The sequence below is a fragment of the Mustela nivalis genome (assembly GCF_964662115.1).
Source record: "Mustela nivalis genome assembly, chromosome: 11".
Taxonomy (NCBI): Eukaryota; Metazoa; Chordata; class Mammalia; order Carnivora; family Mustelidae; genus Mustela; species Mustela nivalis.
In genome coordinates, this window is record NC_139030.1 from 67,654,036 (window position 1) to 67,681,938 (window position 27,903).

The following is a 27,903-nucleotide window of genomic DNA, read 5'->3' on the forward strand; positions in this document are numbered from 1 at the left end:
ATATATACCAAAGTTGTACAACCAATCACTTGCAGCCACATAGATACAAGAGGCATTTTGGACTACTTCCTTAATCCTCAGTTCCACCTACTGGCTCGCATCCAGCTGCCATCTTAATGGCGTGTTTACTTTCGGGCACCAACAGGACCAGCACTGCTGCCCATGAATGTGGGGCCACCGAACCTGAATCCTCTCTCTCACGCCACGGCCGTGCATCTTCTCCTCTCAGAGAGGGGGGCCCAAAGGTGACCTCGCTGCCTCGTATTTGTGTTACAGAAACAGAAGCATGGGGGAAACATGAATGTCTTCAGTACTAAAAACTGAAACAGAATCTGTCTTATTCCAAACAGAATGTTTTCACCTGGTTTAAATTCGTTCCTAGTAACTCTACGTGGGCATGACTCCTAATCCTCTACCGTCCCATAGCCATGCCCATGTGGCTTCATGACATGGCTGTCAGTCTAAGTCACCAGCACAAAACTAATTCCACCAGCTGATGGGCAGCGCGGCTGAGCAAAAAGGCAATGTGCTCATAATCACCTAGTCGAGTTAAATCACGCTGACTTTAACCATCTCCCACTTTGTTTCCAAATGCTTACAAATTCAAACTATGTACACGTACTTCTTGGTGTGTAGTACGTAAGCTGTCCCTACTGACACACATGGCCCAGTGGTCAGGATGGCTGTGCTGACCAGCCAGGGAAGACATGACCCTGAGATCAGCCCACGTGGTAGGGTGTGTCTCCTTTCCTATAAAACTCAACTCCCAGCACTCACATCAAACACTTTGACAGTGCGGTTCCACACCAGCCGGACGTCCCACAGTGCAAGCCAGGCGGACACAATGGAGGCAGTGTCTGACTCCCACACCCCCACCCTGGGCAGAGTCTCGGGCCCTGGCCCCGCCCACCCCAGAGGCATGTCAGGTTGTCACCTGTCACTAAATCAAACCTCTCCAGATGTTACTTCTGACTCCCAGCTGAACTGTGATATTTTGGAAGCAGCAGTGTGTGTGAGTGGGTTGCCTGTGGAGGGAGCTTAACCAGGAGCAGGTGGGGCCCTGTCTGCCCAGAGAGGGGCATGTCCTGCATGCCCCACCCCAGCATGTGGGCCTGGGAGCCAGAGAGGAGAGAACCGTGGGAGGAGCAGCAGGGGAAGCCAGGCAAAGGGGCGGAGGTGGGTCGACACGCAGCATCAAAGTCCTTCCATGTCCCCAAATCTCTGATAGAAACAATGATTTGCTTCCAAGAGGTCACGTGTGAGTGGACTTCTGTTGGTTTCGTGGAATTCCAGGGGCCCCTCCAGCACCATCAGGAGGGAACAGGGGGACAGCCCAGAGAAGACCAGAAGTGACCGTGGCCGTTGGAAGCTGGAGCAGATCTCGTGGGTGCTGGATCTGCCCTCCCACGGTGGCTTCAAGCCCATCCTGTTTGTCAAGTGAGAGGCAAAAATGAAGCAGCTGGATCTAACCCACAACAGGGAATGCCTGGCCGAGCCGGGGCGTCCGTGGGCTCAGCTCCCCAGGTGACGCCATGCTCCCTTCCAGGAACACCCAGACACCCCCAACGCACGTCTGTCTGCTCCAACGCCGCCAGCACCTGGCTTCTCAGTCTTCTCAGACACAGTGACCCCAGGACAGTTTCGCTTCATTGTTTTAGTGGCCATTTCCAACCTTCTGGGCACCTTTTATAAGTGACCGTATGGATTTCCACCCTTGGGAAGGCCTTGTTCCCAGTACCTTACAGGTGCGTTTCTGGGGGCCTCTTTTTCCTCACCAAGTGGAAGGAGCCTGTACGATCTGGAAGCTTTGCTTCCCTTTCCTCTAACACGGTTCCCGGTTTTCACACTTACCAGTCTCATGTTTATCTTTCTTCTCCCAGTGCCGAGACCCCAGAGCCCCTGGCAAGTGATCCTCCTGCTGCTGCTGGCCGACTCGGGCCGCCGTCCTTCTGGCGTGGGTCTGGGTGTGTTTCGAGGCCAAGGTGACACACGTGCAGAGCGTCACACCGATTACTGTGAGCCCCTCCTATCTCCGTGGCCCACGGTTAGCACCCCCTGACGGGGGTCCTTGGCTTCCTTCATCCTTGAGACCGTCTAGGGATCTTGACAGGCACTGGGTGGAGCCTCAGGTCCCTGTGGAGAGCACTGACGTCACCGCAACGCCGTCCTTCTGTTCTTGGCGCTGGCGGGCCCTTTGCCTCTTCCAAGTTCTCATTCCATTTTCTTCAGTGTCTCGGTTTTTTATCAGCAGAGTTTGCCTGCCTCTCTGCCTACTTGTGATCTCTGTCTGTCAAATAAATAAATAAAATCTTAAAAAAAAAAAAAGGAAGGGTGTTGTTTAGTCTCCACAGATTTGGGGATTTTCCTGTTATTCCATTGTGATCTGAAAGCAGACAACATATGCTTTATATTCTTCTAAGTTTGTTTGGCTGTGCTTTATGGCTCAGAATGTGATCTATTCTGCTGAATGTCCCACGTGAGCTTGACAAGAATGTGTGTCCTGCTTGTGTTAGAGGAAGTCTTCTGTAGATGTCAGTGGCATCCAGTTGATCGATGAGGCTAAGTTCGACTTTGTGCCTGCATACCTGGGATGATGCATGGAGGGTAGTGAAAGCAGTGCTTAGAGGGAAACTTCCAAGGCTGAATGTACACATGAGAAGAAAAAGTTAAATTCGTTGCAGGTGTACACCAGTGATTCGAGGATTCTGTGCATTAGGCAATGGTCACCATCGTAAGTGCCGTCACCATCTGTCACCATACAAACCTACTACGATATAAATAACTGCATTCCCTGTGCTGTGCTCTTTTGTTCTACGAGTTTTTTTATTCTATGATGGTAAGTCTGTACGTCTTAACCTTTCGGTAAGCCTGCGCCTATGACTGAACTTCACAAGCTCCTCTCAGGTGTTTTTGCCTGTAAGTGGGACAGGGTGGGAAGGGGGCTGAGGCTGGGTATTCCCAGTCCCTGGGATGAGCGCAGCTCTGACAGTGCCCAGCAGGACAGGCTCCAGCGAACAGCTTCTCCTGGCGGCCGGCTTGGGGAGAACACAGAGCTGCCATCCTTCCGGATTACTCCCCTTTCTGCTGCAGGAAGCACTAAGGGATTTTTCTTCTGTGTGCACGATGAGGACCTGTTAGGGACCCTGGAAGTAAAAGCCATACAAGCGTGGGGGCCCCTAATCCTGGGTCCCCTGGGGTTTTTGCCTCAACATTGTCCACATGGATCTCCAGCAGCTCATCAGTGACTGTTCTGGGCTTCCTGCCTGGTCATGTTCCCACGGAGGTTTCTCCTTCTGCATTTCCACTCTGCTGAGGGCTCTCTGCCTGTCCGTCCCTCCAACTTGGGAGCCATGGTTTGCCCCATGGCCTCCGTTCTCTGACATAGCTGAGTTAAAATCTCCATTTTTCAGTTTGTTATTAGGGTGAAGGGGTGACTGCTGAGAGCCTTACATGCTGAATTAGAAGTTAAACTTTCATCAACTTGTTAATGATCCACAACCTTACATTTCTAGAATAAGCCTGAATTAGTCCTGGTGTAGTGTGTAGATTGGATGTAGACACAGATAAACGCATACACAAGTACATGCAGAGCTGGATTCAGTCTATTAATATTCTGCATATTTGTATTTACTTTAATCAATGATATGAATCTTTCATTTTCCTTCCATAAAGCCCTTCTCCTTGACAAGTTGTGGAATTAAGATTATGTTGTCCTTTAAAGCAAACAAGGAATTTTGTTTTAAGAGATTTATTTATTTGACAGAGAGAGAGAGATCACAAGTAGGCAGAGGCAGGCAGAGAGAGGAAGGGAAGCAGGCTCCCTGCTGAGCAGAGAGCCGGATGCAGGGCTCAATCCCAGGACCCTGAGACCATGACTTGAGCCGAAGGCAGACGCTTTAACCCACTGAGCCATCCAGGCGCCCAAACAAGGAAATTTTTATCTCTTTTCTTATAATCTAGAATCATTTGTGACAGGTTTATGTTGCTGTTTTAAAAGTATTTTGGAATCAGCAACAAAGCCAGGGACCTGGAGTATAGTGGGGTTTTTTCTTTTCTTTGGGGTTTTAACATATTGATTCAGTATCTTTAACAGAAGAGGAATCCACAATACCAATTTATCATACTGTCAATTTTTGCAAGCTACATTTGTCAAGGAATTAACTGCGTCATCCGGATTGGCATATTTATTTTCGTAAAATTGCTTATACTAGCTTCCTTTCACTACTTAAATTTTACTGTGCCAGCTTCAGCCCAAGTACTATCATTCCTTTTTTCTACATTCTTGAGATCTGTGTTGCTGGGATTCTGTTTCTAGCTTCCTGATATGTAAGCACAGGTTACTGGGAGTTAACCCTTCCACCTGCCCACCCTTGCCCACAGGTGCCTGGGGAGGGAAGAGCTTGTTCTGAGGGCACCCCCACCCCTGGTTCCTTCTGAAACAGTACCTCCTGCTCAGGCCAGAGTCAGGCCTTTGTGTCCCAGACCAGCGCTTCCCTTCTAGGCTGCTCCACGGTGCAGACCAGCATCCGCACGAACAGAGCACAGGGCACACTCGGTGTGTTTGTCCAGGGCCTGAAATTGTCTGACATCAGCATGACTGCCCCATAAAGCGGCAAGAAAGGCAGTGTGGCGGGGTATTGTTTGTGATGGCCACTGTCTCTCTACCGTCGACCCCTGCCCGGCCCCCCATGGCACTTATTCAAGCAGGGAGACTGCTGGGTGCTCGGGAAAGCTGTGGGGCAGCAAAACAGTGACATGGAGAATTTCCTGAGCCTCTCATCTCTGGGAGCTCCTGACATAAAGATCAGAGTAGGTAAGGGAGTGCAGACAGGCTCCCCTGTTCAGCAAGGCCCAAGGGTCTTATGGGTACAGGACTCAGGGGTGCCGGTCCGATAGGCTGTGTTTCAGGTTGGAGACAAGGGGAAGCCTTAAAGCCTCTCCACCCCTCAGTGCTGTTCTGGACACCTGCCCACTGTTACCACGTTTCTGGGTCTCTGAACCACAGCATGGAGCGGCCACGGCTGGCTCACCAGCCCCAGATGGTGCAGTCCGCCACCACCTCTAGTCCTGGGGCCACATGGTTCTCTTGTCCCTACCAGCAGGTGCTGTTCAGACACAGTCTAGCGATGCCGGCAGGGAAACAAACAATCTGTGTGTCTTTTAACTGAAGACACACAGATTACACACCCTGCTTTCTGAGCGCATGCTGAACAACACCTTCCGACAACAGAATACCACACCAGGCAGATGGCAATTAGCCAGGTAAACTTAGCTCATTAGCAACTCATGGGATTTATCTTCAAACGCTTAAAGACATCTTCTCCTTTGTTTAAAAAACACCTTCCTTCTGATTTATACAATTTAAGGAGCATCACATTCTGCTTCCTCCTCCACGAAACAGATGCTACCAAATACACCAAGGTCAGTCCAATCCTGACCATGCTAAGTCCATATGAATTGTTTCCTATGATCAACGTACTCACCACGACCTCATCTGAACATCCATCCTCACTGCTCTGTTGCATAAAACGTAACAGTGATGAGACATTTCATTGAAATCATTTCCTGAACACAGGCAGAATTCACTTTCTGCATCACTGAATTAAATTTTTCAATTTGCATTAGAAGTTATACAAATGATGTGCTTTTATAATTAGTCTTGAGGTAATACTTTGTAATTGTGTTACTTGGTGAATAGAAATGCAAAGGTATTAGAGAACAACATGCATTAAAAATTCCTACTTCTATTTTTAGTCTAGCTTTGGAACTTTGCCAGTTCTGTTTTGAACAAAAATGCTTCTGTTTTTCTGCTTAATGCTAACAAATTTGTTTCAACATTTCCATAGGACGAATGTCAAATCCTTGGTCATCGAGGCTGGTCCATGCACACAGCTTGTCCAGACAATGGCTTATACAGAAATAGCATCAACTTTTTCATCTTGAGTACATGGATGCTTTGATCTTGTGGGTCAGGGGCATCTGTTAACCCTTTCACTTCAGACAAATGGGCTCTGGCTTGAATTTCCATGCCATTTCCTTGTTTGTCTTTGCTTCAACCCAGTTACTGAGTAGAGGGTCTCTGATAAAAAGTTGAACCCCAGCCCCCAGGGGTAAAATAAAAAAGGGGCCTGTTATAGATGCGGGATTTGGGATATTGCTCAGTCCCATTTACTGAGAATGGTGTCTTCATGTCTAAAACTGTCTCCACCAATCGAGCACCCTGCTAGCAGAGTGCTGAGCCTCTGGACGGACCGTGGGCAGTCAGCGTGGCTTACTGCTCTGGGATGACAAGGGATCCACAACACCCATCCCCCAGGGTCTGAGTCTGTTCTCACACAGCAACCTCATATACCTGTGTGCACACCTCCCAGTGACAAAGTCATCCGTCACCAAGCAAGAGGGAGAGACACCAAGGAGATAAAACCAGGCTTGGGGGGCCAAGTGAGTGGCCAAGCCAGGACCAAGGGGCTCAAATCAGGGCTGATCCTCTGAACCCGGACACCCCAAATCGAAGCAAGCAGCTGCTGCTAACTAAAGATTGGACAGGACTCTTCCATCACATCAACAATAAGACAGTATCAGATAATTACATAGCATAATGTGGAACACACCGTCTCAGACATAGTGATAATGAAACCAGGAGAGCTCTTGATTTACTACCAAATCACATCTCCCCCTTCCTGCTTTTTCAAGCATGTATATTGCACCTGTTCAAAATATTTAGCTTTACCTAACAAGCATAGAATATTTTTTTTTGCTATGTAAATGTTTATTTTTCCAGTTTTATCGAGAAATAATTGGCACACATCACTGTGTACATTTAAGGCGTGATGGTTTGGTTTACACATGTTGTAAAATGGTCACAAGCAAGCTCCACTAACATCCGTCTTCTCATACAGATACAATAAAAAGAAAAGAAAGGAAAAACAATTGTCCTTTGGTGAGAACTCTTCAGATGTCCTGTTCTAGCAGCTTCCCAAATTCCCCTCAGCAGTGTCAGCCGCTATCACCACAGCACTCATCACATCCCCAGTGCTTGGCTATAGCCAGAGGCTGTGTCTTCTGACCACCTTCCTCTCACTCCCTGTCCATGCCTCTGGGAGCCACATCGCGTCTCTATGTCTACGAGCTGGGTTTGTATCTGTCTTTGTTTTCTAGAGACCACAGCTAAATGAGAATAGTCTGTGTCCATGTCTGATTTATTTCACGTAGCACAATGCCCTCCAAGTCCATCTGCGTTGTCACAAATGGTAGAGTCTCCTCATTTTTTACGGCTGAGTAATATTCCATTCTATACCCACCTTGGCCTCTTCATCCCTTGATGGTCCCTTGGGTTGGTTCCACATCTCGGCTACTATAAGGAATGCTGCAGAGAAAGTAGGGTAGATGTACCTTTTAAGGTAGTGTTTCCCTTTCCTCTAATATGGTTCCAAGAGTGGAATTGCTGGATCATAGGGTAGTTCTACTTTTGATTCTGGGGTGTCCTCTATACTGTTTCCCACAATAGCTACACCACTTTACATTCCCACCAACAGCGCATGAGTGTTCTCATCTCCACATCCGCGCCAACATTCACTGCTTCTTGTCCTTCCAAGGATGGCCGTTCTCACAGGTGTGAGGTGGTATCTCATTGCGACTCTCATTTACATTTCCCTGATGCCCATGATGTTGATAAATGCATTTTTAAATCAGACATATTTGCAAGCTCGCAATATGAAAATAAATGTTCATTTCTGTCCTCTCCAGAATCTCTCCAATTTAGTGCACCATGATTTCTATCTATGTCAATTATCTCTTACCACAAATGGCCTTGTGGTGACTTGGGAGTCAGGGGCTGGGGGACACCCTGGGTGACAGACTCAGGACCCCAGTTCTGTAGAGATGTTCTAAGGCCACATCCGGCCAGCTCCAGGGGGAGTCTGGACTCAGATACAGGGCCCTGACAAAGTCAGTCATAGTCTGATACAGACTCAAAACAGCATGCTCTGCATTTTTTTTTTTCAGACAAAATACAAGATAAACCACACTGCAGATTTGTGGCTCCAAAGTTTAGCTCATGTGTAGAACCATAGGAATTAATATTTTAATACAAAGCTTAAGAAGAAACACAAGTAAACTTACTATCATCATTTAAATAGCAAGAAACATTATCCTGAAGCTTCTCTAAGAACTGCTTTTTTGTTTCCCATAAAAATAGCAACTCTAAAATGTGTTCTCCCTTCCTTCCTTTCATCACTAATCCAATTTTAGGGCAAAACTTGTTGAAAAAGAATGTTAACTCTAAAGAGCTCATGAGATCTGAAAGTACACTGTCCTCCTAGACAAGCATCACCACCACCATCACCACCATCACCACCATCACCATCACCACCATCACCACCACCACTACCATCACCACCATCACTACCACCACCACCATCACTACCACTGCTACCATCACCACCATCACCACCATCACTACCACCACCACCATCACCACCATCACCACCATCACCATCACCACCATCACCACCACCACTACCATCACTACCATCACTACCATCACCACCATCACCACCACTGCTACCATCACCACCATCACCACCATCACCACCATCACCACCATCATACCACCACCATCACCACCATTACCACCACCACCACCACAACCATCACTACCCCCATCACCATCACCACCACCATCACCACTGTCACTACCACCGCCACCATCACCACCGTCACTACCACCACCACCATCACCAACACCACCATCATCACTGTCACCACCATCACCATTACCATCATCACCACCACCATCACCATCACCACCATCACCACCACTATCATCATCACCATCACCACCATCACCATCATCACCCCCCATCATCATCACCCAAGCAGATTTTTGTCTGGAAAAGTTGTCCCTGAGAAAACAGAAGAGAAGGGTGTTTTTGGCAGTGGATTTGTTTTTTGTTTTTTGGTTTTTTTGGTTAGAGTCCAAAGAGTATAATTCTCAGCATTTTATCTAGAGTTAGCAGGTTGAGCTATGTCATACAAAATATTCTTAATTAATTTAGAAATCCTCACAAAAACTTTATGAGGTAGGAAGTTTTATTGCCAAAACAAAGAAGCTCTAATGAATTAGTCTAGTTGGATTACAATGTTTAAATGCATTTTCAGAAAATAAATATAATTTTCAGAATTGCGTGCTTGAATTGTGATGAAAATAGATCAGCAATCAAGCATGGGAGAAAGACAAAGAACAATATGAATGCAGTCAAACCTCTGTGCTTGCTTTGTTTCTTTGTATGTGTTTGACTGCATTATTTATCTGTGTGTGTGTGTGTGTGTGTGTGTGTGTGTGTGTGTGAATGAAGTCTACATCAGTGGTTATTAGCCTTTAGCATGGTATACAAAGAGAACAATTATAGCTCCTTCCCAATGTCCACTCAGTCAAACACGCAATGGGCACTGTGACTGTCCCCAAGGTGAGCCCATGGAGCCTGACATGCCTACAAATGAAGGAGGGCAGGAGAATGAGGGCCAGGTTACCAAGGCAGGGGCAGGGTTCCTGAGGAGCACGCTCCAGGTCTCATGGGCCAGGGGTGGATCTTGGTGGCAGACCAGGTTCAACATCCTCTGAGGACACCAACAGACACATGAGAAGCACCTGCAGACAGAACCCTGGCTGGATGGACAGGGGCGTGGGGGGAGGGGCAGCAGGAGGAGGTGCAGGCCAGGCACACCTTTTAAAGGCAGCTTGAGAGTTTCTGAGCCACAGTCCTGCTTGAAAAACACAGGCTGAACTCGTTGAGAAAAAATCTTGGTCAAGGAGACCCTGAGGAAGAAGGCATCCAGGACCCGGGAGAACCCAGAGAGGACAGGACGGGTGTGCGGGCTGAATTCACTGCAGCACACTTCACTGGCTCCATCATAGAGTCCCATGGCCTTCAGAAGATTCTGGAGTGTGTGTTGCGGGCAGAGAGTTCTCACATCCCACTTCCCTCTATGGACGGAAGAAGCCAGCCTCGAAAATCAGCTTGAACACAGCCTGGATGTGTTTCTACAGGAAAGTGAGGGGTTGAGGGCTGGTACCTCAGAAAAGCCTGTTCCCCAGACAGACACTCCCATCAGGGGACAAGCTATGGGACATTCTGGCTTTGAGATGAGGAGGGAATTTAACACTCAGTGGGTTGCTGGATATTGTTTTGTTCCTAGTAGCTTATATAATAGATTGATCCAACAAAAATTTGGACTTCGGGGACTCTGTGGAAGAACATGCAGAAAACAACAAACATTCCTCCAGCATCTTGTTCAAAAGAAACTAGAACCTTGTACTTCAGAAAGAGTTTTCATGAGATAGGAAAAAATAGTGCTTTTCTTTAAAAGCACTTTGGGGGGAGTGGTAGGTCTGGGACTGTCAGTGATGTGGGAAGTAAGCCTTAGAGAAGAAGGAAGTCAGTGATTTAGACGATCTTTGTAAGTTTGAAAGAGAACGATAAATTAAACCCAAATAACATGAATGCAATACAAAATAACATGAGAGAGAGAAAGTACCGGAAGTGGGATATTTGAAAAAACCAATAAAACCAGTAGCTACAGGGAAGCTTCAGGGAAGAGGAAGCAGGTGACTTACATCAGAATCAAGGGAGCGACCACAGTAGAACATGTGGCATATCCTCGCAAATATCCAATTTTAGAGGAGATGAACAAACCATCTGGAGGGTCACAACCACCAGGGAGACACAGAAGAAAATCTGAATCATCCTCTAATGAGGAAAGAAATGCATCCACAATGAAAATCTTCCCCACAAATCTCCCTCAGGCACACATGGCTTTCTGATCCATCCTACAAAATACTTAAGGGAAAAAGCACCACCAATTACACTAAGTCATTCCAGGGAATACAAAGAAGATAGATCATTTGTGAGTCATCTCGTGTGGCTGAGATCAGGTGGTCATGCGTGCAGAAGGACAGTGGGGAAGACTGTACGCCACGCACAGAGTGTTCTACCAAATAAACCAGGAACAAAGGAATCCGCGCTGTATGATTCTGTTTCTATAAAAATTCAAGTTCAAAAACTATAAAGTTCATAAATTCACTGATCATTTCCTGGTGACCATGGAAGTGTGACTTGGGGGGAAGAGCGACGTGGGGGGAAGGGCACCTGGAGGCGCAGGTCACTGAAAGGTGTTCCACCTCCCGCACTGAGCATGGCCATTTTGCAGAGTCGCTAGCTCTGATTAAAGTGGGAACAGACAGAATGGCCACGTGCTTCTCCCAGCCCTGAAAAATGGCCTGGAGCAGGCATGGAGCGGGACCTGGGGCCGGGTTTCCCCGGGATACCACCAGCAAGATGGAGTAAGGACAGGTCTGGGACATTGTGGGCATATGCGGCCCCAAGGTTAACTGGGAGGTCGGGGTTGGGAGACGCACCGCAGGCAGATGTGCAAGAGCGAATGCAGGGGTGGGGACCCCAGGCTGAGATACGGACACCAGGGCATCCCCCTCCCGTGCATCCGGGGTTGGGGGACTGCAGTTTGTGGGCCAGCATTGGGAGGTGGGGATGGGGTGAAGACCCTGGGGGCAGTGGATAGATAAACAGAAGCACGGTCCTAAAAGCATAAAGCAGGTGGCCAGAGCAGCCGCAGAGAGGAAGGCAGGCAGCAGGTGCCTGAGGGACCAGGGGCCCAGACGGACGCGGGAGACCCAGCTGGGCCCAGGGCCGAGCCGTCTGCCTCAGCAGGAAGACACCGCGCCCAGCAGGCTCAGTGTCCCCGGTGTGTCAGGACAGCCGTGGGAAGAGCCGCAGCTGACGTTCCTGGGTGGACTTCCCTGGGCCCCCCTGCGGCTCCAGAGGCCCTTGTCTTTCTGTATTCACACAAACACGATTTTCCCTTATATACCTGTTAAATAAACATTAAAGGACTGAGTGCTCACGTTGTTGTATAATTTGTATCAACACAGCTACCTCCCAGCACTCATTGAGCCTTAGTAACGACAGACAAAACGTCCAAGAGGGGAACTGCTCTAGAAAGAGCAGAGTCTTCATACCGCATGCTAGGGCGTTCACTGTCAAGCGGACGGAGGGGAAACTTGAGGGACGTCAAGGACACATGGCAGAGGCCAGTGCTCCTGAAAAGAAGGGGTGAGAGGCCCGCAAAGCTGCAGGTGCCCGGGGGGAGGAAGACGGCAGAGGAAGGCCCCGTCGGGTCCCCAGTGTCAGTGTGTCCCAGACCATAGGCCAGCGCCTGCTCCAGACACACAGTCCACACACCTGGCCACATCACGTGGCTGTCCCACCTGATGTGGTGGCCGAAGGGTAAGCCAGGAGGAGGGGAGCCATGGGGGCTGCACAACAGTGACTGAGTGCTGTCAGATGTGGGAATGACACAGTCGTCCTGACGCTTACCTCCACCATCAGGACAAAGTGGCCCCCCAGCCCCACAGAGACTGGCTGGGACAGTCCCCCACATGCCCAAAGGTGGGGAAAGAACTGGAACCTGGGGAACAGCAGCCTCATCCCCAGGCCCCCGTCAGTGTGTGGCTCCTCAACTCCAGTGACCAGCGGTGGTCCCAGGTCAGGGTGCCCACAGCAATACCCCCAGGGCAGGATGCACACCCAGCGGGCACTGGTGGGGTCATGTCCCCATCATGCCCAGTTTTACTTCCCCCACCTCACCTGGGGCAGCACTGCCTTCTCTGCCTCTTCAACCCCCGGAAGCTGCCTGTCCCACCCCACCACAGCTGCCCCCCCACACCTGCCCCGCCACACCTCACATAGGCCCCACCCCGCCACACCTGTCTGACCACACCTGAGGCAGGCGTGGGTGTGAAACAATCTGGAGCTGCTGGCTTTGCACCAGGGTTCAGGCATCATACCCCAGCAACCCTAGCAGGATTCTTAAAAATTCCCATCCCCCATGAGACAGCCACCCACTGTTTTCTCCTTGCTGAGATTTTTTTTATTTGATCCCATCCTTGGCTTCTTCCCTTCTGTGCATCTTGGCCTAGCTCTTGGGGGACGTCCACACTCCAGGATGTCCCCCATTTTGGCGAATTGAGAGAATTTGCTAACTTCCCAAACATATCTGGGTCTTTGCTCTAACATAAGGTACTCATTCAGAGGTTTGACATTAATGCTATGAGGCAGGTGGGCTCCAGCCACAGGAGCAGCGCAGGACCTCTGGGGATTACCCTTTCACTGCCGAGGGGTTAGCAACACTTGGTGTTCAATTGGTGACAAAAGCCCCTGAATTTCTGGTCTTCCGATTCTCTGTGACTCCTGAAACTTGGACAACACCATTGTCAGGTCATCTCTTTCATGTTTTTAGATCTCTTCCCCCAAAGCTGCCATTGTCTGCCTTCCCGATTGTCTCCAGGTCTTTCCCCAGGGTCCCATTGCTGCGTGACACCGATGGTCATCACCCAGTGTCCATTTGGCTTCCTCCCTGCCTGCAGACCCACAGCTGACCGAAACCCATGTGTCTCTTTTCTGCAACATCTCACCTCTGGTACCAGTGGGGTATCCGTCAGAATAGGTCATAGCAGCGAATTACCCCCAAAGTTCTGTAGCTCAACACAGAAGGCCCATTGTCTGCTCTTCTCACACACTATTGGGGCCTCTGCCCACCGAGTGTCTTGGGGACCAGACTGGACGGTCATCATCACGCAGCACGTCAGCGGACCGCCAAAGAGAAAAGCATTCAGAAGGTGCCAAACCGGCAAGAAGCCCCCAAAATCATTGGCCAGACTCTGGGGACCTGCAGCCCTACTGCATGCCCAGGAGGGAGGGGGCCCAGGCAATAGGGCCCCTAGTGAGTGAGTGGGTAGGGATGGTAGAAGACCCTGAGAACCCTAATAGATTCTGTGCTTGGAAGTAACACTAACAATCCCAGGCTTTCCTTCATGCTCGTGTCTACAATCCTGCAAAATTGAAAACCAATTTTTATCTCAAATGACAATGTAATATCACTTGGGCTCAACATATCAGTCCTTCAGGACCTTGTGTCTGGTGGTCATTTTAATGCTATCTACTAAAATCATATAATTTCACTAATAATTAGTGATGCTAGTGCGTCCATCACGTCTGGAACCAGGTCTTCTCAAAAGTCTCAGTGACTCCAGACAGACTTTGTGCACTGGCTCTGGGGCACGGCACACCAAAGAGACACCCTGAGCCTGCCGGGTCACCCCAGAGAGCTGGCCCCACCTGCTGCATGGAAGCCTTAGCTGTGTCTGGGTGGCTGGACAGACCCCAGATCTTCAAGGGATTTTGTTTCTGCATCTCTAGTGCATATGCCCCCACAGCCCCAGCAGAGGCTCCCACGCGACAATCAGGGGCACTCCATACACATTCCTGAGCTGTCCAGCGCCCGTATCCTGTGGCTTTCTGGAAACGGGGATCTTACAAGAGGATGAGCCACTCCTCACCGGTGAGTTCTAGTCTCCACAGTCTCTGGCACCTATTAACAGATGTCCTCATGATGCGGCCTCAGACATAGAGCCCAGCAGATGCCGCTCTGCCATCTGTTCAGAAAGTGCTGGTGAGACAGAGCCACCAACTGACGGAGCCGCTGATGGAGCTGCTGACTGACAGAATCACTGACTGTTGGAATCACTGATGGAGCCGCGGACTGACAGAGCCACTGGCTGCTGACAGGGTTGCTGACTGAGTCGCTGACGGAGTGGCTGACTGACAAAGTTGCTGACAGAGCTGCTGACAGAGCCGCCAACACAGCCGCAGGCAAGCCGACGCCCCCACTCCTCCCAGACCCCCATCCTCACAGCCAAGAGCTCCAAGGAGGCACAGACAGGAAAGCAGGTGGCCAGGAGTCTCATCTCTGCCTCATCTCAGGCCTCGGGGGGAAGGAGCATAAGGACAGGGGTGACATCCGCTCCTCTCCCTGGACACAGGAAAACCACGGGCACCTCTGCCCGGACACCCTGTTCTCCTCTGCCGTCAGTTTTCGCAGCAAAGCCAGTCGTTCCACATCCGCGAGGGCAACAGTCTGGGCTCCCCTCAGGTCCCCACTCTCCCTCCCAGTAGATCCCACAGGGGTCCAGACAGGCGGGTCCACAGGGTGGAGGAAACACGGACATCTCCTGTTGTTACTTTTCATTATGAGCTCTGATTCCCTCTCCCTTGAACCTCACGTCCTGGGTCACCGCCACGGCCTCCAGAGCACCCGCTGGGCCTGCTGTGGGGGAGGCGGTCCTGGCGCACAGGTGTGCGCCCCCAGCCTGCATCTAGCATCACCTGTGCCTCCCTTGTCATGAAACACCGAAGCCCCCGAGCACAGCCAGCAGGGCCACCCCTCGCCTTCCAGCCAGTGGCCATGGCTCCGTCCCTTCTCTGGGCCCGCCACCCACACGGATGTCCCTCACACTCGGGCTGTGTGAGGACGGGCAGGGCATTCAAGGGCCTGAGGCTCTCCCAGGTGCCACCCATGGCCACGCTCAGCCACCAGGGAGCCGTGAGCGGGGAGATGGGCCAGACGCAGGCATCAGCGGAATATTGCCTTCAGGAGAGACACAGACGCCATCAAGAAGGACCTCACCCCCTCCTCACCCATCTCCCCACGCAGCCAAGGGCAGAGGGCAGGGGAACCCAAGACCCCGGAGAGGCTCTCACACAGGGGCTCAAGGGGTCACAGGTCCCCACCCCTACCAGGCGCCCCTGCCCCTGAGGGCACCTCACCTGCTGACTGTTCCAGCTCTGCCTCCTGTGAGGTCACCTGCAGGGGCAAAGGGCAGCCAGTAACCATGTGGAGCCTCTCAGCCTCTGGGTTAAGCCTCCCAGACAGACCCACAGGCTCTGTCTCTGCTTGCATACAGCCCAGCGCCTGTCCTGGTGGAGGCTTGGTGCCTTGGACTTCAGCTACAGACCTACGCAGACCCTGCTATGGGAAGTGGTCACTTGACCTCGAAGATGCTGGCTCTCTCCCTTTTCGCCACTCTCCCGGTGAACTGGGGGCAGGTGTTCCTGGCACGTTCTCAGATTCTCCTGAGTCTCCTTCTGCACCACGGAGGGAACTACACCCACCTCCCTTTCCAGCCCAGCAGAGAGGCCTCCCTGTGAAGACTGGGCCGTGGCCACTCTTGTTGGTCCATGGACGGCCACCAGCTTCCCCACCCACTCAGGGCCCCACAGTCCTGCCGGGACTGACTGGGCTTTTCAGCCACGGCTGGGGCAGCCATCCCACGTAGCTGGCGTGTATCTGTGTCTGTCAGCAGAGAACATCCTTACAATCCTCCTCAAACACAGATGTCGTGTGAAAGATTCAGCAGTAAATAAGGAGAGGACCAGGTGGACAGGTCTGCGTGGTGCGGGCACGCCAGCAGGTAAGTGGGGAGCTCACCTGGGGTTGGTAGTTTCCACCACACCCAGCTCCAGCTTCCACAGGGCATTTGACACTTAGTAAAGCAAAATGTATGCAGCAATTAGAGCAAAAGAGTAAATTTTTCTAAAATAAATAAAGTTCTTGACCATGGGGAATATCATGAGTTCCAAAAATTAATTTGCAAATCAGCCTGATGCCTGAAATGAACTAACAGCACCGGGGGTTCCCTTTGAATGTTTGTTTTTAACATGTACTCCATGCAACTCACCTGGGGGTCACCTGGGAGTCACCTGGATGTCACCTGAATGTCACTGCTTTCCACCCCCGAGATGAAAAGGCCTCTACAGTCACCAGGACAGTGGGTGAGGGGCCCAGAAACCCTCGTCCCTTACGCCAATGGCCCTGTAGAAACGGCCGTCAAAGTGTCTTTCTCTGAAACGATATTAGGTGTTCACTGTCCAAGTCTTGTAATGTCAGGAATTGACGACATTTCAGTTAAAAGCTCATTCCAGCTGAGAATGTGTGTTTTGGCTGCTGGCACGTGCGAGTGCGTGTGAGCAGGCGGTGCGGGCGTCCAGATGGGAGGGAGGTCAGGTGAGGAAATGAGCGGCCACACGCTGCACGGTTTGCTCCGAAACTCAGGAAGTTTGAGCGCGCTTTCCTTCAGGCTCAGCACTCGGCCGTGCTTCGACTCCAATCCTGACACAGGCTCAGTCCCCTGCGGCTCGGGTCCCAGTGACAGGCTCTCCTGAGCCTGTGAGCTCCCCCACAGTTCCCCCTCCACCCCTCCCTCCCTCTGACTCCTACCTCAGCTTTCCCAGGATGTGTGCACAGTGTTAGCTCCATTTCTGCCCAGATTACACTTACCTGGGAGAACATGGCAACAATACAGGGCTAGTGGCACCAGCACCAGGCACCTCGGCATCACAGGCACCCAGCCATGACAGGAGGAGTCGCAGGCAGCCTGGCTGGGGGCTCAGGGCCAGGCTCCTGCTGACATTTCACACAATGTCTGCACGGTGAGCTCAGGTCCCGGCCTGGCTGTGCCTCTTGCCCCATGGGTGCAAGACATCCTCCTGGGCATGCTGGTGCCGGGGACCGAATCGCAGTGCTTCGTGGCATTCGGAGCATCTGGCTTCACACCTGGGAGCACATGACAGCCCCATCACGAATGGAGGAAACCGTAACCAACCAGAAGTAGAAACTGCAGTGCAATAGTGAACTCAGAATTCAGAAGCGTCGTGGTTATGGTGCCAAACGGGCATGTGAGAGGTGGGCAGGAGGGAGAAGCTGGACAGTGTTCCTAGACCCCTTTCTACGTTGCTCTTTCAGCTGCCAAATGTTATCACACGTGCTCTCATTGGCACACCTCTCATCTTTTGAAAGTAACTTTTGAGGGTCACTGAAGGTCACACATGTATTTCAAGTAGACTTTGCCGGATACAATGCAAGCTGCTCTGTTTAGCTGGGAAGTGAGAAACTCAGTCAGGGAAGGAGAGGGTTAACCTGCTCAGGTTCTAAAGGAGGGGGCGTGAAGGGTAGAGAAGACAGGTCACCGGGCAGAAATCTTCCAGCCGTCCTCAGCACCTGGCAGACACACAGACCTGTGCTGCTGCTTGGAAGCCAAGGCTGCGGTGAGGACGCAGGTGTGGCTGGCTCCGCCCTGCACACCTGCGGAGGGTGAGGGACGTACCTGCATCCCTGCTCCACCATGGCCAACCTGCCGACCCAAGACCGGGCCCGGCGGGGAGCCGTGTCCCTGGGTGTGGGCCCCTCATGGAACCAGAGAGGCCCGTGTGGCCTCTGCTCTCGTGAGAAGGGAGCCACCTCCCAGGGGGCAGGTCTGGCAGGCCTGCAGGAGCAGTCATGGAGTCCACTCGCTGACCACAAGCCCCCAGGCCAGTAGGCAGCACTGGTAGCGATTCACAGAGCAAAGTAGAAGCTGCATTACCAGATCCATGAACAACACTGAGTCCAGCTCTGGCCGAGATGAACAGCTTCACTCAAGTCCACTGAGAAACGGGCTTTTTGCCAAAGTACCGGCCTTGATGAGAAATGACTGTCCATGCAATTGTGTCTGATTAGCACAGTTTGGTCTCTGAAGCACTGGGCTTCAGGGCAGGGGAAACTATGTAATCAAAATTCTTTATCGCGCACATTGAAAAATGGCATTGAAGTTGGAATTGTGTGTGGAGTGCATTCATGGAATCGTCTAAATTCTCTTTATTAGAGTCTCCCGGTCAAGCCTGAGATGCGCACTTTTCTGAGCGAGGAGCTAGTGATGGTCATTTGTCTCCGTGGCCAAGCTGTGCGCATCTGAGAAGCTGTGAGCCCTCCTGCAGAAGCCACTCCGTGGGGAAGCCTAGTGTGCACCTGACAGCGCTGTCGGTGGCTGGCGTGAAGGGGCCCCTGCAGTGCAGGAGCGAAGCCTCTGCCCATCCCTGCGCCAGGCAAAACCCGGGGGCTCCCCCACATCCTTGCATCATGCCCAGGAAAGGAGGGCACTGTGGGAGAGGGGTGCTAAACACACCCCCCCCCAGGGCAAAGCACACCTGTCTCCCCTGCGGCCGGCCTCCCCTCTGTAAGAGCTGATTGGCCCTCTCTGCAGGACCGGGCGGGAGTTCCAGCTCAGGTCCCATCTGTTCTACCTATTGTGAGAGCGGAAGCGGAGGGCAGGACTGTCACACTAAGGGGTTTCCTTCCTTCTTTCTCTCCATGCGGTGAACCTGTGCAGACGATCTCTGAGACTCCACCACCCTCCCAGGACACCCGAGGTCAAAGGGGATGCCTCCGTGAACCACTCTGAGAACCAAGCCGCCCAGCCTACAAGCCCTTCACAGGCCCCAAGCAGGCCGTCTGCATCAGCACAGACGCGTGAACTAAGCTGAGGCACGCATACTACATCCAAGGGACTGTGGGGACTCGAGGAGGGGTGGGGGGTGGAGGCCGGCTGTGCCTGTGCTGAGGCATTTCCAGGCTGTGCCTCCCAAAGGAGCCCTCTACCCATCACGGTTGGCTCAAGCCTGGATCCCAAGTCTGGAATGAGGCTCGAGACGCTCACTTCGCCCGGGTCGCCCTTGGACCCCTGCCTTCCCTGTTCAGCAGCAAGGCCGCCCCCGGGGAGCCCCACGCAGCTGCTGCTAATCCTATCCCCGAATCCCTTTCCTCTGTGCTTGAACTGCTCGTTTAGAGTTCCAGTTCTGGAATCAGAATAGTACCACCCAAAATACCACTAAGCCTGGTAAAATGGAAGTGGGAACTCCCTTGTTTCAGCTTTTGCATATATTTGAAAAGTTTTATAATAAAATGTGAGTAGAAAATAAAATGTTTGGAAGCAATTTTTAAGAAACTCCAGACGGCACACCTTTGGACCCGTTGTCCCCCTTCCTTCCTGGTCAGGCCCAGCTGGGAAACACCCTCATGCATCCTGAGCTCTTGCTGCCCCCCTTCCCACAGCTCCCCTTCCCACGTGTCACCTCCTCCAGGAAGCCTTCTCGACCTTCAGTGCATGCTCCTTGCAGGAGGTACACCTGGTCTCCGGCCTCGCCTCCCTGAGGGCACACTTGGATCTGATGAAATTCACATTCACCCTCTCCTCATGCAGCCCTTGGCCCCGGTCAGCTCCAAACAGTGGGTGTCCGTAAGCACAACAGAGGGGAACTAACGCAGCTGCTCGGAGGGAGAGGGTCCAGCAGTGGGGCCACCGTCTGAATGAGTAAACTCGGTCGCGGCCCTCCCTATTGCACGCTCGGGAACTGCACGCCGGTATGCACTGGGAGTCCCCCTCTCTCAGCCTGGGCTTCCTTGTCGCCGCGTGTGCAGGACAGCCACCCCAAGGACACACTCATGGACCTCACTTTGCCTCTGGGCTCTCACTGAAACTGGTCTCCTGGCCAGAGAAGCCGACTCCCACCAGCCTGTCCCCACACGGCTTGGAGACATCATAACAGAACATATCCCAGAACAGAAATCCTGACATGAGGGCATAAAGGCAGGAGCCGAAGAGAAGAAAGCCACGTGATTTCTCCCAAGGATTAGTTTTTTATTCACTGTAATAAAAACAACCATTGCTAAATATATTTGTTGTCTGTTACAGGCACAGAAATGCCACTTACAGACGTTGAATGAGCCTGAGCCTGCAGGACCGGCTCCACACCTGGAACCAGGGAATGCTGGCCCCTTTCCTGCTGTGCCCGCGAGGGGCCGGTGGGTCCCAGTGGTCTTGTCACACCCTCGCTTCCCTCAGTGTTCCCCTCAGGACCTTCTGAGAATTGCCCGCTGCTGCCCTTCACTGCAACACCTCCGAACGTCCACACGTTTTCCCAGGTTCCCTCCCACCAGAAGGCAAGGGGCTGGGGGGGGTCGGCTCACTGATCTGCAAAGCTCCCAGAAATATGTCTATGTGCTAGGACCACGGTGCCCAAAGCACCCGCCTGCTCCCAGGGATCGGATCTGGCCGGATGGTCTTTATCTCAGGGCACAGGAGGGCAGTGCCGTCGGGTGTCAGCTCTGAGCCTGGCCACTATCCTCGGAGCAGGTCAAGGGAAGGCGGCTTCGTGCCCCCAGCTGGGGGTGCCCCACAGGGTCACTGCAGCCTGTGAAATCGGGATCCATGGAACAGCCGCCCCTGCCAGCCCACAGACGATGAGGCTCTTGGGCGGCAGGAGGTCCCAGGGATAGGCCACCTCTGTGCCCCAGGCCCCGCAGGGTGCCTCGCTCCTTCAAGGAGCCCCCAGCGTGGGCCTAGTGCTGGCGATGGCTCCAGACCCCCCCCTTGCCTGGGGAAAGGGAGTGACCCTCGACCCCACGGAATGCGATCTACCCAGCCTCCCCCAGGACACCCGGCCCCAAACCTCGGAGGAGAAAGCATCCAGCCACCTGACCACACGTTGACAGCTCATCCGTCGTGCGGCTGCAGTGTGCACGCAGGAAGAGGCCCGGACCCCCAACACAGCTGAGAGGAACATAAGCCCCACACCCCACAGTCCCCATCTGCTCTGTGCCTGCTTGCCCAAAACTCATGTTCACCACATGTGACAGAAGCACTAAGAGTTTGCGTGCCCTGGCCGGCTCAGGTGTGGGCTGCACGTGGGTGGGCTCCCTCTCTCAACGGACATCATGCTGCAGAGGCGCATCTCTGCATCTGCTGTTCTCAGGGCTGAGCAGTGGCGGGGCCATGACTGCGTGTCCCTGGGACCACGTGGTCCCCTGTGTGGCAGTGTGACTCCCTCCCTGGGACCCTGGATCTTGTTGTTTAGGTCCTTCACGCTTTTCTGACAAACATTGTTCTCGATTTTTGTTAAGTGAGCATAAATTTTGTATCGAGGCCTAATTTATAGTTAAAATTTACCCACTAAATAATTCCACTGAATGAGCTTTGGCAAACATATTCAATTTCATTTTTTATTTCTCCTTTGACTCATTTATTTAGTGACGTGTAGCTAATGTCCGGTATTCGCTCACAGCTGTTGGCGACAGGACAGACGGACACAGCACGGCCCCCCACCCAGCACGCCCTGGACCCCAGGCTCATTTCCTTGGCCTTGGTCACAGCAAACATGGGGTTTGTTTTCTTTCTTCAAGACTTCTGGCTCCAAGACAAAACCAAACATCTGGCAATAGAAACCCACCCAAAGCCCTGAGAGTGTCACCCAGAGGCTGTGCTGCTTTCCTGCCCCATCTTCCCACCACTCAAGGACAAACAGCCAGGAGGGCTCCTTCCCGTGTCAGTGACTGGCACCCAGCCCACCAAAGTGTTCCGCACCAGCCCGACCGCACAGCAACGATATGGCCGAGGAGTCTGTCCACAGCCGTGAGCTCGGGACACGCATGCGCCCCCCGCTGACCACAGGATCGGGGACAGGAGGACAGCCTCCTCTTTTCTCTGGGACTGAAACTTTCAAGTTTTCTTGAAATAGTTTGCAAGGAAGGTTAAAACCTAACTATGGACACCACCTTCACTGACTTATTTTCTTACAGTTTCCTGCAAAGCTCAGCATCTTTGGGAGCAGGTAAATTCGATCCGCCCAGCACCTGCTGCTCCCTCGCAGACCCACCTGCATGCCCGCTATGGCAGAGAGAGCCCAGCCGCTCATGAGGGACCGGACTTGAACGTAAGCTGTCGTGAAACGTGGCCATGCGCTATCTCCTCCTGGGCGCTGGGCACCACGCGCAAGCAGCGCCTGGGGGCCCCAGGTCCAGGTCACAAACAAGGTCCAGGCCAGTCCCCGGAGCACAGAGCTGTCATGTCACACTAACAGAAGGGCTCTCCATCATTACGTGGCAAACATTAGCGTGTCTGCCGCACCCCCATGGGGAGATGGAAGAGGTTCACATCTCCGTTCGTCCCGTTCTGCAGAAGCAAAGTCTCTGTGGCCGCAGGTTCAGGGAACCAGATGGGTCTCCTGTGCCACAGCTCATTCTTCCCGTTTCCAGGCATGTGGCTGAACTGTGGATCTGTCACATGTCACCAGTCACACTGGGAATTCCAGCTTCAGAAACCTGATATCAACAGGCATGTGGGACCCAGTGCAGCGTTGCACACTATGAACACACTCTCACAGGAGCCCACTGTGGCTGCAGTCAGCTATACTTTGACCTAACACACCACTGGAGTCCTCCTGGTACCTTCACAGGCATGTTGGCCATCAGGGGATAATCAGTCCCAAACAGAGGGTTGGGGAAAGATGACTCGTCGGCACAAGGGCTGGCCCAGCCTACTGTTGGCCCCCAGGAGCTCAACCCCAGGACCCTTGTACCTCCTGCCAAGTCCAGCTCAGAGCGAGAAGGGGGTCTGCTTGCATCGCTTGCTCTGGGAATATGCCACCGTGTCCTCCACACGGAGAATGAGAAGCACGAAAGGCAAAAGAAAACACCAGTGAATCCCTCAAGTTCAGAGGTGACACTTTGCCACTGGGAAGACATGTCGCATTCCTCAGGCACAGAGGAGGGAATCAGTCACCATTCCTGGTGAGACATGGCCCACCCCCAACACTGAAGCCCAAGCCAAGTCTCAGCCCCTCTGGTGAGCCTCTTGTCACACGCCAGAGACACCAAGCACCTTCCTGGGTGCCCACCCCCCTCGGCCCCCCTACTCCGCTCTCCTTCATAGTCACAAGTCCTGCTCCGGCCCAGTGGCCACAGCCTGACCACGTGGCCAGCCCAGCCTCAGCCTCAGGGTGTCGGGGACTCCAAGGGACGGGCAATGAGCTGGATGAGCACGGGCCCACCACCTATGAGCACCGGCAAGAGCAGGGCGTTCGCAGGACGGTGTCGGGGCCCAGGACCGGCTCCCCACATGGGTGCTCCCTGCCCAGGGCTGTGCCACTGGGCGTGAAGGGCCATCCTGGGAGACCGGGTGCAAGGCCTCCTCTGGGCTTGGCGCACCTCCTCCCTCTGTCCTTCCCTGGGGCCAGTGTTTGGTGGTCTGGTTCTGTCCTGGCATCCCTGCACTGGCCCCAGCTTCATTCTATTTGATCACCGGATCTGACCGCCGGCAGAATGACTCGTCTGATAACCCCACCCCGTAAGCCAACAGATTCCTGCTCTTTGGGGCAAATTTAACTCCACCCTCAGACATCAGCCTCCCCTCCATGCCCATAGCAATGGCAGCTCTGTTTTGTATTCATGTCCTGTTTCTGAATTTAACATCTCATCCAGCAACCTTGGCATGGCTCTAGCCTCATCACAGGTGTGAGAACATCGCCTAAAGAATTTCCTTCCAGCAGGAAACACAGACGGGGCTCAGACAAACGGAGGACACGGGGAAGCTCTAACTGCTACACCAGCTTCAAGCTCCTAGGGGCTCGGATGTACGTTTGCAGAGGATGTGGTGAGAATGTCCATGTATCGTGTTTGTCAGTGAGAATCATCACATCCCCTCCAACTATGTGTCACACCCTCTCCTCTGTGTCTGAAGAATTCCGTGACACGCACTTGACCATACAGCCCGCATGAACCCTCTCTTCTAACCCCACCACTCTGATGCTCTGCGAGGGGCTATGGGCAGCGAGCCGGCCTGTGCACAGCACGGTCACCCACGGGCAGCCCCACATTCTGTGGCTGGCCCAGTAGACCAGAAGGTGCAGGTGCAGGAGGGCCAGGTGGTGGAGATGGGGTGCCCTGCTGCCCGGGGAGGTGAGGGCAAGGGGGCCGGATGGGCTGGTGGCCCGAGTGCGATGTCCCCTCACACGGCTACCATGCCCACTGCACCAGGAACGTACACAATCGCTCCTTTTTATTCGTCCCCCGAAGGCTTCAGTGCACAGAGCTGGCGCCAATCACATTCTATGAACACGTTTTAAAAATAATATTCAATCAGCGTATTTTATGGTCCACTTCCTGATATCATAACGCAAAACAGAGTAATTACTCTCCAAGTGAGGAGATGAAAAGTCTTTCCTTTGGTGCAAGCATGATTCATTTAAAATTTCTTCACAGATGAATCCTCGGATAAAAGGTAAGACCGCAAAGGTTTTAATATTTTCCTGGTTTGTTTCATTGGGAAAGACAGGAGCAAAGATAATCACAGACAATAAAGCATTTCTCCTTGTGAGCACACGGCTCACGAAAGGGGAAGGTCCTCCATGCCTCCTACTTTCTAAATATCACTGTGGTGAACTATATTTGCAACTTCTGGTAGATCTAATTTTCCATTTGGATTGTGGAGACAGAACAGCAAAGGCTTGATTTTCTGAAGACTTTATGGACACCGGCCAGACACTCCAGGCCTCCTCGCACCTGCAAACAGCCGGGGGCGCCTGGAGGTGCAGGACGGCTTCGCCGCGTGGTGGCAACACTCCCCCTCCACCCCGTCATTGTGCCTGCTTTGAAAAGGAATTTCAAATAATTCTTCTCATTGTAATTATTTTTTATAGAGCAGGACCCACTTAAAATGAGTCAAATCCCATCGTTTGAAGCAGTGTGTTTTACACGAGCCGACCTGTGCTGCACACTCCCTGCTATTAAACCACCAAGGGGTGCCAATACATCTTCTTGTAGCTTACGTGTCTCTATGTTGTCTGAGGGGTCCCTATGAACCCCACAGACAAGGAGAACTCTAACTCCAGTGAAGCCAGAAATCACTGGAGGTCACTGAGCTCCGGGAAAGGACTGCACACACCATGAGTTATACAAACTCCCTCGCGACCTCCAGGACTGCGACTGGTGTTCCAAGGTCAAGTGACAACTCTGGGGTAGCAGTCCAGACTTGGGGGTGCTGGAACACCTGACACCAGCTGGAAGGGGCAGGATGGCCCCTGAGTGTGGACTCTTCTGCAGCTGTGTCTCAAAGGAGAAAGGGTTGGGGCCTCAGGGGATTTTGGCTGTGGGGGTTGTGCTCTGGAGAGACCTCTCACTGGGCAGCAGCAGCACCGTGGGGCCGCGTTGAGGGCACAACCCTCAAGAGGGCAGTGGGGATGGGCCAGCTGGTAGGCTGGGCTCAGGAAGGTTGGTGGTGCCCAGCCGGAGGCTCCAGGGACGGCGGCTGGAAGAGGACCAGCCCCCGCCCACTCAGCTCATCTGTGACCACATCACCCATCACAACAGAAAACACAGGAGACATGAACTGGTGAGCGTTTCAGGCAACACCAGCTACGGACACAGAAAGGGAAAAGCCCACAGTTCCTGAATCCAAATCATTAGCATTCAAATGGTTTTAGTTGTTCAAAGTTTGTGTGCTTCACACGAGCCAGTGAGTGGATGAGAACAATCCACAGCCTGAGAGAGACGCTTTGTAATCTGATCCGTGATTTCACGTTGCCTTTTCACATAATGTGTTTAAGTGGCCAATAATGACAAATTAGGAACTTTCATGCCGCGTCCCCGCAGAAACGTGAGACAGCATCTCTGGGTGCCTTTATTCTTCCCACAGAGACGGACGCCTCCATGTCCTGTTACCTGGGGAAGCATGTCCTAGCCTCCACCACAGCTCCTGACACTCCAGCCAGAGCCTGACGCTGTGAATAAACCCTTTCTCATCAGCTCAACCTGAGGAGACACAGTCCGTGGATGATGCCCTGAGTCCACAGACGCAGAAGCAACCCCAGCCTCCCCGAGGGCTGGGCTCTGGGACCACAGACCCCCAGGGCTCAGGGACACGGCCCGTGACTGCTGACCAGACCCAAGGTGCCGTCACTTGACTGAGAGTCTCCAACCAGAATCGTCCCTGCAGCTCTGAGGGGCCCTGGACCTGCGGGGAAGCTCACCTCCCCAGACAGGAGGGGGTTCACTCTCAAGGCCCACAGTCTGTCTGTGAAAGGATCGGGGGAAAAGGAGCAGTAACAGCAGGTGCTCTTCCAGCACAAGCACCCTGTGCATGTGTGTACACACATGCACACGCAAGTACATGTGTGCACACACAGAGATACATGTGTACACATGCATGCACACGGATGTGTATACACGAAAGATCACACGTGCATGCACAGGGATATGTTCACATGCCTGCAGATATAGATATACACAGATACATGTAACGAGCACACACAGGCACACATGTACACACAGTCAGATCCATACACACACTCACTGGTACACACGCATGCACACACAGGTGCACGTGCACACACGCACTCACAGGTACACATGCATGCAGATCCAGAGGCACACATGCACGCACACAGGCACACATGTACACACAGATACACGTATATTCACTGGTATACATGCATGCACACACAGAAGCACACATATGCATACACACAAGCAGATTTATCCCAGCTTATGGTGATCTTTCTTATTTTCGTGGACACAAGGTGGTCCGTGTGATTGCAGCCGAAGTGCCTTTAACACTTCTCAACGGTTTCCAAACCAGATCTGTTCCCAGGGGTACACGCTGCTCATAGTGATTTCGTGGACCTCCGTGGACAACCCATGCCCTATTCGGGACAGAGCCCCAGCCTGAGGGAGCCCCGCCTCACAGCATCTTTCCACCCTGAGTCTCAAGTGCTGAGCAATCACAGCTGAATCACGCTCGAAATACCTGGGACTCAGAAGTGGGAGCCACTTTATTTTAATCATCAGAGACCCTGGAGAAGCACCATCCTGACATCTGGACATGAGACCATTAGCATTTGCACTTGATCAAAAGAAAGAGGATTTTCTAAACTGAGCACAGTGTGGTGGTCCCTCTGCACATGGGCCGCCCCCAACCCAACTGCACTCCCTGCACCCAGGCCCCACCTTCCTCCCCAGGATGCTTGGCCATCAGCATTGCCACGTGACAAGTAACTGACAAAGGGTCTCTCTGCCTGGACACCAGCCGCTCCTGTTTTCCTTCTAGTTGACCAGCCTGAGAACATAAAGGCTTCAGCCAGACCTGCCCCAGACCTCACAGACCATCCGAACAGACCCCTGGGGCCACAGTTTGCCCCAGAGCAGGATGGAGGCCCTGCTCCCTGAGGCTTGCCCACTGGGACCCAGATCACTGACCCACAGGTGCCTGTCCACCCGCAACCTTCAGAACATAGCCTTCAGCTCCAACATCATATTGGCAGTGATGAACTAACTCTGCTCCTGAATGCCCCCCTGACAGGATCAAGGCCCCCCCGGGGTGAAGCCGGCTGGAACTGCTCTCTAGCC